Below are 10,898 nucleotides of genomic sequence, written 5' to 3'. Positions count from 1 at the left end.
AGCATTTCTATAGTCAAAATGTTAAACAATATATTAATTTCTACATTTCTGCATTATATTTCAATTATTTGTAGTCTACTCCTATTAATCTGAATGATCCTGAAGTTTGTAAACTTTTTTTTCACGAAGAATTCCACATATTTATTTGATACATGTTCACTATGCCCTGTGACAGAATTCCTAGAGCCTACCTTATGAACTACAGAGCTGTTGAGAGGAGGAGCTTCAGAGGACAATCACTGCTTGCAGACAGCAAGGTACCATGGGATATGTAGTTCTTAGAAAGTGAAAGTAAACAGCAGAGAAATAATCAGCAAAGCATGCAGAGAATCCAGAAAGTTGCGCAAAGGAGATTTTTCAAGTAAACTTACATTGAATTATTTTACAAATGACTGGTGTTTGTATTGCTATTACAATGCTGATATAAAATTAAAGTGTATGCTGTGACTATAAAACTCATTTAATGTTGTTTTTGGTGGCTTTAAAGGGTTCAGCTAAAGTTTATAGAAGCTACTGTCAACTATACTGAACTTGTTCTTTTACCAAAAATGGCCCTTTGCTAGTCTCATTATTTTACATATATTTTTTTAAGCACATACCATGAATAAAATCGGAAGCAACAGCACAAAAAATAATAAATGATGCAAAATGCTGTCTAGTCACTGTACAGGCATGCTGTTTGTGATTACTTCTGAGGAAAGTATAGACTCATGCAGTCGACAACCTGAGATAATTAGTTTAAAAAAATGTAATGTTAAAATAGTTTGAACACTCACCATGTGTTACTGATGCTAGTATGCTTGTTATGTTGACATTACCATCCTCTCTGTACTGAAGTTAGTTTTAATATGGGCAGAACCCAAGTTTCCTGGCAAACTCTCACAAGAGTGAGAGAGAGAGAGAGAGAGAGAGAGAGAGAGAGAGCTGTCCATGATGTCATCAGCTTAGGCTAATGACCAGACAAGAAACAGGAAGTGGGCTGTATAAGGTATTTATTGGCAGAAAAAAAAAATTACTATCCAAAGTTAAAACAACAAGGGCAGAAGATTTGTTAGATGAAAAGATGAAAAAATACTGAAGTTCCGCTTTAAACACATCTTTATGCACATCAAAGGTTTCAGATTTAAGCATTATTTTCCTAACCTGGCCCGGTAAAATAAGAGATGGTATCTGAATGACAACAGAAGTAATCCAGCTCAATTTAAAGTCCTATCTAAAATATTAAAATGGGATAAATTAAGGCAAGACATTTCTTCATTTAAGAATAAATTATACATTACTAGACATTTTCAAATTTTTTAAATTTTTTAAGAGACATTTGGATTTGATAGCTAAGCACTTAGAGAGATCCACCAATTCCCACCTGGCTCATTGCTAATCCTCACATAAAATACGCCTGTGCACAGTGAATCTAATAAACATTCATTAAGCAGTAACCATGCTTACAAAATACTAACTGAATTCCCTCTTAGAACTTAGTCTTTAATTCTAAATACTTAGATAAACCCAACCCTAAATGCTGTACATATTTTGGTATTATGCATGGTATATATGCAGTATGCGGAATAAAAGATGATGTCAATGATCAGCCACCAGACAATCTAGTGTTTAGATTAAAGTTTTCCAATACTTAGCATGGGATGTCACCGCACAAATGTTCAACTCACTGTAAACAGAGAATGAGAAGATTTCCAGTGTTGATCTGATGATTTTTAGTTTATCACATATTTTGGCCATGGTCCTTCATCGGGGAGCACTTCAAATAAACACAGAAACCTCACAAGACCAAGAAGCACTACATAATTAATGAATTCATTAATTAGCAAAAATTCACCCAGCTAGGTAGTAAAGATGATGACCCAGCATAATGAGTGCATTATTATAGTAAACAATTGTTTCTCTTGTGCGATCCAGCCATCTGTAGTAGAAGAGAATGAAAGTAACAGAAAAGCAAATGGTCTAAACATAAAAACTTGCAGTGCAATGAATAGCAGGAATATGGTACAAAATAACAGGTTAAGTGAACTATATATAGAGATTGCAATACAAAGATACTTTTAAATGGCCAGAGTCACTCCCAAAAGGAGTTTCTTGAGATGCAAACACTGTATATATCTGATATATAGGCAAAGGAAGGTGGTATCAGCACTCCTTCCAAAATACATGGCTGGGTATTCCAGACAAAACAAATAATGTAGCAACAGGTATTGTAGGCTCTCAAATTACTTTAGTGCCTCGCACACGCAATCTGATTTCTCGTCGGAAAAAGATATGACGGCTTTTCCGGCAGGATTCAGCTCAAGTTTGCCTTGCATACACACGGTCACGCTAAAGTTTGCTGGAATTACGACCGGCAAGAACGCAGAGACGTACAACACTACAACGATCCGAGAAAATGAAGTTAAATGCTTCTGAGCATGTATCAAATTATTTTTGAGCATGCGTAGAAATTTTGCACGTCGGAATTGCCACAGATGATTGCTTTTTCGGATAGGAACTTTTCCTGACTAAAAAATTGAGAAAATGCTCTCAATCTTTTGCTGGCTGAAATTCCGCCAGCAAAAGACAGATGGAGCATACACAAGGTCCCATTTTCCGATTAAAACTCTCATCAGTCTTTTGCGGGCCGAAATTCCGATCGGGTGTATGTGGCATTATGCTGGATGTTTTTTCTGATGGAATTCCGCTCAAGCTTGGCTTGCATACACACGGTCACTCAAAAGTTCTCTGAACTTTCGACTGTCAAGAACGCGGTGACGTACAACACTACGACGAGCTGAGAAAATTAAGTTCAGTGCTTCAGAGCACGCTTCGAATAGTTTCCGAGCATGCATAGCATTTGCACAACGGAATTGGTACAGACGATCGGAAGTTCCGATCTGAACTTTTTTCGACCGAAAAATAGAGAACCTGCCAGCAAAAGTCTGATGGAGCATACACACGGTCGAAATTTCTGACAAAAAGCTCACATCTGACTTTTTCTGGCAGAATTTCCAATAATGCATGCGGGGCATTACAGGTGAACAAGGAGGATGATATAGTAGCTTTATTGCAACAATGTTTCACAGCCTGCCTTTCTCAAGGCAACAAGCGGAATACATAATGCTCCATAAATGACCCCTAATATAACACTCCCAAGCTTTCCCCTAAACACACTGTGTGTAACTACAAGTCTAGACATAAATACATAAACGGTGAGTATAACACAGCATATATTATAGGGCAGATCAACTAACTGTAAAATAAATTAGAAATAATATATTTACAAGTGCCAGCCAGCTAGCAGAAGGCATGCTGGCAGCTGGAAACATTGCTGGCAGCTGGAAACACAGCCATCAAGGATGGGTTTTTGCTATAGCAACCTATACCCCTGGAAGTGACATCATGGACAGTATCCCTGGCTTTGCTCATTAACAGAGACAACCAGGCCAAAAAATGCAAGTACAGACAAATGGGAATGGAGATATCATAAATGTGAATGAGGCAGAGTGGCAGTAATCAGAGAAGCAATCTATGAAGCAAATTGGGACATAGAGGCAGTAAAAGAATATAAGATCTAAAGACAGAGCCTAATTGAACAGACAGTGAGAGAATGGCAAAGATGGGGAAGAGAACACATATGCATTTGTGTGTGTGTATATATATATATATATATATATATATATATATATATATATATATATATATATATATATATATATATATATATATATATATATATATATATACCTTTGTTGTGTAATTGTGCTTTCAGAGGTGTCATCCCATGTTACTGTAAATTTTGCATTGCTCAAATTTACAATAATTGCAGACAAGGACTGGAAGCAAGGAAAGGAATCTGCCCCATTTTTATGTTTACTCCCATATCCTTGATGCCTAGAGGTAAAAATGTACAGTTATATGGTGAACTACATATTAATGTAACTAAAGAGCACAAACTGCTCAAAGCAAACAATAATTGGGTTGAAAGATTACACTCAACAAAGTAATAAAATCCTATGCAAACATACAAAGACAGCAAATAAGTGAACCTGTACTTTTCCAAGTAAAATGTTTTTGTGTTTAGTATTCAGATGCCTTTCCCCTAGCAAGACTTTGCTTGTTTGAACACACATACCACTCATCTGAGGAGCTTTACACCAAAACAGCACTGGATCTGTGTGAAGAGTTGACATTGAGGTTGAGCATTAAGAGCACTTATTGACCACTCAATTTTATTTGGTAAGCCCACATCTTATCTTTCACTTTTGGTGGCGGACGACATGGTGGTAGTAAAGGAAGAGAGAAGATATTTATTATTTAGTTCCTTACTATTAAGTTAGGCCTTGCTAGTTAATTTCTTTTTTTAAAAAAGGGTGCAAAACCCCACTGATCTTTGATCTCTTTCATGTTGTTCAGATAGCTCTCTACCTCTCAAATGTTGCCTACCCCTGTTTTACACTGTGTCACTGGGGAAAGCGCTTGCCGCATCACCCTTTGTAGGTAGTTTAGTAAATGGAGAGGGTCCAGAATGGGCCTGCGCCCTGCCCGGTCGGCCCAGGCCCATACTGGGCCCTTTGAGTTTCTGGTTTTACCCACACAAGGTGATGGGGCAAGCCCTTTCCCCCAGTGGTGCACTCTCTGCTCAGCCCTCCTTCGCCCAGCCCAGTACAGCTCTGCCCTGCTCAAACAGGCATATGCAAACAAAAAGGAGACAAGCAGGCCACACTCTGAGCTGTTGGTTGAAAGCAGTGGTTTTATGTGAATCTGGTAGTCAGATCTGCTCAACATGCCCTGCAGCAGCCGGCGGGAGGGGAGAGGAGGGGAAGCCAGAAACGCACTGGGACCAGGCAGCCAAAAAGGAAGGGGAACCTGGAAAGTAGGTGTGGCAGGGGCTACATTTACTGGAATCAATCCTCTTTCCCTCATGCAGCAGCTGAAATCCGACTTCTCCTCCTCTCGCCCCTCACCACTCAGTCCAGGACAGAAGTTCACCAGTTTAGCTCACCACTTTCTAGCAGGTGGCTAATCAGGTCCCAATGGCTTGATGACTCACGATTCCCAACGATCAGGCCATGGATTCTCAAACAGGCAGCTTTGACCTTCATAACACAGTGATTGCATAGTGTTCTTTTGATCCCCCAGCTGCTTACCTGGTATGGTTGGGGGGTGGTTGCACATGCATATTCCTCTCCTTTCCTGGCCAGCCAGGCTACATGTTCCATTCATAGGTCTAGTATGGATTTTTAGGGGAACCTCACACTTTTTTTTGTGTGTGAGTGCAGTACCTCATTAAAATCCATACTAGACTCGAAGGGTCTGACATGCATTTTATGGGGCCTTCTTCTGCATTTTTTTTATCTTGCAGTAGCATGTGCTACAGCAAAAATTACATTAACAAAGAAAAAAAATCAAAATGTTTAAATTGATGGTAAATGGCAGCTTACATAGTAAGGTTGAATAAAGACACCAGTCCATCCAGTTCAACCTGAGTGAGTGTGGGTACATACTCACAATTGTCCTTATCCCTGTACATTGTGTCTCATTAAGATACTCCTCTATTATATATTTAAGGTACCCATATAGTGCCATCAATTTACACAGTGATCCACACATACATTGCACACTTATATATTGGCCCCTACCCTCAAGGAGCCTGCAATCCAAGGTCCCCAACTCACATTCATATACTAGGGTCAATTTTGGACAGAAGCCAATTAACCTACCAGCATGTCTTTGGAGTGTGGGAAACCCACGCAGGCACAGTGAGAACATGCAAACTCCAGGCGGGTAGTGTCGGGGTTGGGATTGGAACCAGTGACCCTTTTACTGCTAGGTGAGAGTGCTTCCCACTACACCACTGTGACACCCATCTTCTTCAGCTTCTTCAGCCCATTTTCTTCAGCTTCTTTAAAAAAACAAAAACAAAAAAAAAACCACAGCATCCAAACCCCTTTAAATGCCCCCCAAAATACATAGTAGTCTCGTGAAGGGGGTCTGTGTGTTGTTTTTATCTGAAAATGACCACTGTCAAAGTCATTTACTGACAATTTTAAAACTTTTTTCCTTTGTAAATGCCAGTGCTAAAAAATCACTACTACCCCAGCTGCATTTTACTTTTTTTTTGTGTTGGTTGATGGCACCTGAACTTCTTTGAAGTTCATTGAACCCCTGCTGAACCAAACCAAGAGCTGTTTGGCTAATTACTAGTGACCATCATAACTTATTCAGGAAGCTAGTGCAGGGGAGTCTATAGCCCTACATGGGGCAAAGTATGCATAGTGTGGGGTAGTGATGGGCTGAACACCCCCAAGTTTGGTTTGCACCAGAATTCCTGAACATGGAAAACATTTGGACCCGAACTGCGAACCCTATTAAAGTTTATTAAAGTCTTTGGGACCCAAACTTAGGCTGACGTCAACATTGTATTGTATTGCTTCCAATGTTTTTTTTTTTTCCAGCTGTCAGCAGGGAAGCCCGCTCACAGCTGATGACTCATCTGTTGCTAACGACGCGTTGGCCAAATTCGCCGCCCACTACTTAATAACCAGCTATTCCCTGTGCCCTGATTGGGCAAAGCCTTGCACCTGACCAGCAGTCAGGTTCATTGCTTCAGCCAACCAGGGCTTAGAATGCACTGTGCAGTGTGCAGTGAACTGTGGGGCGCTCGGTGGGCAAACATCACTAGTGTGTGGGCCAATACATAGAGACTGAATGGAACAATACTGAGCAAGCAGGTCATCAGGGAGTAATAGATAAAATATCTGTGGTGAAAATCAGATCAACATTAGCAGTGCCAGGCATGACACAGTATATTTTGCTTTTAAACTTAAACTAAAATGTAATATTATTAATGCATTAGTAATCAGTAACTGTGAAATTATGTTAATTTATGGTGCATCTCTTAAAATGTGAAACTTCTAATAGGATGTTTTTTAGATAAATATTAACCTCTGAAAAAACAGCAGTTTAGGAACTCAAAATGTGCTTCCATTTGCAGTTTAGAAAAGTATTTCTGGTATATGTATAGTCGCATTATCCTAATTTGCCAATTCTGCTAAGGACACAGCAAATGGAGGTGACAAAGTAAAAACTTAGTAAATTCATCATTCCTGTACTTTTGATGACTGTAGCTTTTTATGCTTCTTATGTTAAAATTTTAAGGAAAGACTGCACATAATACATTGTGTCACATATTATTTCAAACATAAAGTAGACAAAATGAGCAGAAAACTGAATAACCTATCCAGTTGTGGATTTACTCATGATAATGTGCTTTATTTTTTTACCAGAAGCTGAATGGAGCTGCGGGAGAGCAACAAAAGGTTTGTCTTGAAAAGTACAGGTTTACCATATATATGTGGTCCAATATAAGCCTTTATGGTCTTTTCGTATACAGACATGTCAGTTTTTTTACTTACTGTTTCTGATGGTCGGTTGCATAGGCTGAGTACATTATTTATATTTAGCCACCATATCCATTCAGCAGGTTTTTAAAAATCTAGAACCATAGTTCTAGGATCTTTATGGTTACTTCTCTTTGTGCAGGGAGCGCAAAGAGAAGGGAGCATTTTTTGGGGCTGGGCTTCTTTTCTGGTTTACAACTAAAGCTGCCCATCAATGGTTATAATCTTGGCCAGTTCATAAGGGATCGTCTGAGATTTGAACCATGTATGGGCAGACTAAAGGTACCCAAGTTGATCAATTGATCAACTTGAGTACAACCAGCTTGTTGGATTTTACATGCAATTATTACAAGCGACTATTATTTCCCCTAGCAGTAATCACTGTGTTCTCCCAGTCCCCAATGGCTTTGTCTTTGGCTGGCTTAAGTGGTATTGTAATGGAGTGCCCCTTTATCTGCCTTCCCTAGTGGTGGGTGCAGGACCCTTTGACTCCATTACCCATAATCCCCAGAGCTCCCATCCTCCCCTAGACTCCTGAACACACCCAGGGAATGAATATCAATTACAGCTCCTATTGCCCTTCTGTGCTCATTGGGACAGTTCATTTTGTGACTGGGCTAGCTAGTTGTGACCAGGTACAGCCCCCCCCCCCCCCCATATCACCCCCCATAGTTATTACCTTTTGTTTCCACTTGACCTTCCCTTCTAGATTGTAAGCTCTAACAAGCAGGGCCTTCTGATCCCTCCTGTATTGATTTGTATTGTAAGTGTACTGTCTGCCCTCATGCTGTAAAGCGCTGCGCAAACTGTTGGCGCTATATAAATCCTGTATAATAATAATAATATCAGGTACATGCTCTTATGCCAAAGGGTAGATTCTGGTCGCATTGGTGGATATTTTCCAAACAGATTCCACAGTACATTCATTCAAGTCTGGTAGCCACTTGGACTGCTTTATAAGAGACTTCTGCAGTCATAACTGTGTGCTGCCTGCTGTGAGATTTCTGTCCTAAGCTTATGTCCTCTGCAACCAGTCCCCTAGTATGTGGGAGAGTGCATTCTTTTAAAGGGTGCTTCAAATATTTTTCCTAATTACAGTGTATCTGTTTATGTTCCACATTGTCAGTTTACCAGTGACTTCTTCCCCTGTGCCATATTTACAGTTATGCTGTGTCACCACCTAGTGGGCAAATGCAAGAATTTTTGTTGGTATACCTATTACTCTGGATAATTTTTTACGAACGTCAGTTCAATACTGGTTATATCTCTTTGTACTTTTCTGTCTGACATACAATCAGTAAAGGTTAAACAAATAACACTAAGTGTCTGGTCTTTTGCTGCAATGATGATAGAAATGGTGTGATGGCAATGCTCATTAGTGATGCCCAACAGGGGGACAGACTTCTGACAACAGGTGTTAGCACATTTGGCAGGGTTATTGCCATAGCAGCTAGTCTGGTATGTGGGGCCAGATCAGGACCTGGATATCTGGATCAGTACACTGATCTGATCATTGGGATTCTTATCAATTAATAGGTAGAGCTGGCTAATAATGGTCAGGGAGGGGAGGCAAGGAAGTTGATCTTAAACATTCTAGGAAAAAAACAAGACTCCTAGACAAGATAGTCTACTGCCTGAAGGCCATGTATATCTGGTTGGTAGTACTGGGAGGCCTCAGACCCTGTTTCTTTGGCAAGAAGGAGTGTAAGAATCTATTACACAATAGGCTCTAGAATTGCAGTACAAGATTTAGCTGTGGAGATCTGCCAAAAAGCGAGGGGCTGTTGAGGGATGCTTGGCTGGAGTGACATGGGCGGATGGCTGAAAGAACAGTTTGCAGGTGGCCTGCTGTCCAATAAGGTCAGAGAAAAAGCTAGGTACAATCCCAGTCTGAAAGTTTCAGCCAAAGAATGCCCAGAATAGAGAAACAGTAGTTTAGGCAAGCCCATGACCGTCATGGCTGAGAAACCATACAGAACCAAGGGGGTTAGTCATTGAGAAACGAATGTAAGGGATAACTTACAGTATCTCACAAAAGCGAGTACACCCCTCATGTTTTTGTAAATATTTTATTATATCGTATCATGTGATAACACTAAAGAAATTATACTTTGCTACAATGTAAAGTAGCGTACAGCTTGTATAACAGTGTAAATTTGCTGTCCCCTCAAAATAACTGTGAATAAAGTGAGTACGCCCCTAAGTGAATATGTCCAAATTGGACCCAAAGTGTCAATATTTTGTGTGGCCAAAATTATTTTCCAGTGCTACCTTAACCTTCTTGGGTATGGAGTTCACCAAAGCTTCACAGGTTGCCACTGGAGTCCTCTTCCACTCCTACATGATGACATCACAGTGCTGGTGGATGTTAGAGACCTTGCACTCCTCCACCTTCCATTTGAGGATGCCCCACAGATGCTCAATAGGGTTAAGGTCTGGAGACATGCTTTTCCAGTCCATCACCTTTCCCCTCAGCTTCTTTAGCAAGGCAGTGGTCGCCTTGGAGGTATGTTTAGGGCAGTTATTATGTTGGAATACTGCCCTACTGTCCAATTTCCCAAGAGAGGGGATCATGCTCTGCTTCAGTATATTCAGTATGTTGGCATTCATGGTTCCCTCAGTGAACTGTAACTCCCCAGTTCCAGCAGCACTCATGCAGCCTCAGACCATGACACTCCTACCACCATGCTTGACTGTAGGCAAGACACACTTGTCTTTGTACTCCTCCCCTGGTTGCTGCCACACACGCTTGACACCATCTGAACCAAATACGTTTATTTTGGTCTCATCAGACCATGGGGCATGGTTCCAGTAATCCATGTCCTTAGTCTGCTTGTCTTCAACAAACTATTTGCTGACTTTCTTGTGTATCATCTTTAGAAGAGACTTCCTTCTGGGACGACAGCCATGCAGACCAATTTGATTCAGTGTGTGGCATATTGTCTGAGCATTGACAGGCTGACCCTCCACCCCTTCAACCTCTGCAACAATGCTGGCAGCACTCCTATGTTTATTTCCCAAAGACAAACTCTGAATATGACGCTGAGGCCATACACTCAACTTCTTTGGTTTACCATGGCGAGGCCTGTTCTGAGTGGAACCTGTCCTGCTAAACAGCTGTATGGTCTTGGTCACAAGACTGCAGCTCAGTTTCAGGGTCTTGGCAATCTTCTTATAGCCTAGGCCATCTTTATGTAGAGCAGCAATAATTTTTTTGAAGGAGAGAATTAGATAGGAGTCCTGCTTCAGAAATCTAATTACTCAGCGATCTACCTTGATTTTGTTGTGTGGGTGCATTGCGCAATCTTTTTACCCTGCCCTAAGCCCAGTGCCAGAGAAAATATAACTTTTATCCATCTGTTAGTTACAGTGCCTTGCGAAAGTATTCTGCCCCCTTGAACTTTTCAACCTTTTGCCACATTTTAGGCTTCAAACATAAAGATATAACATTTTTATTTTCTATGAATAATCACCAACAAGTGGGACACAATTGTGAAGTGGAACGAAACCTAT

This window comes from Lithobates pipiens, unplaced genomic scaffold, assembly GCF_037356315.1.
Source record: "Lithobates pipiens isolate NorthernLeopardFrog02 unplaced genomic scaffold, aLitPip1_a1.2 Scaffold_8, whole genome shotgun sequence".
Lineage (NCBI taxonomy): Eukaryota > Metazoa > Chordata > Amphibia > Anura > Ranidae > Lithobates > Lithobates pipiens.
Note: the sequence above shows the minus strand (reverse complement) of the source record.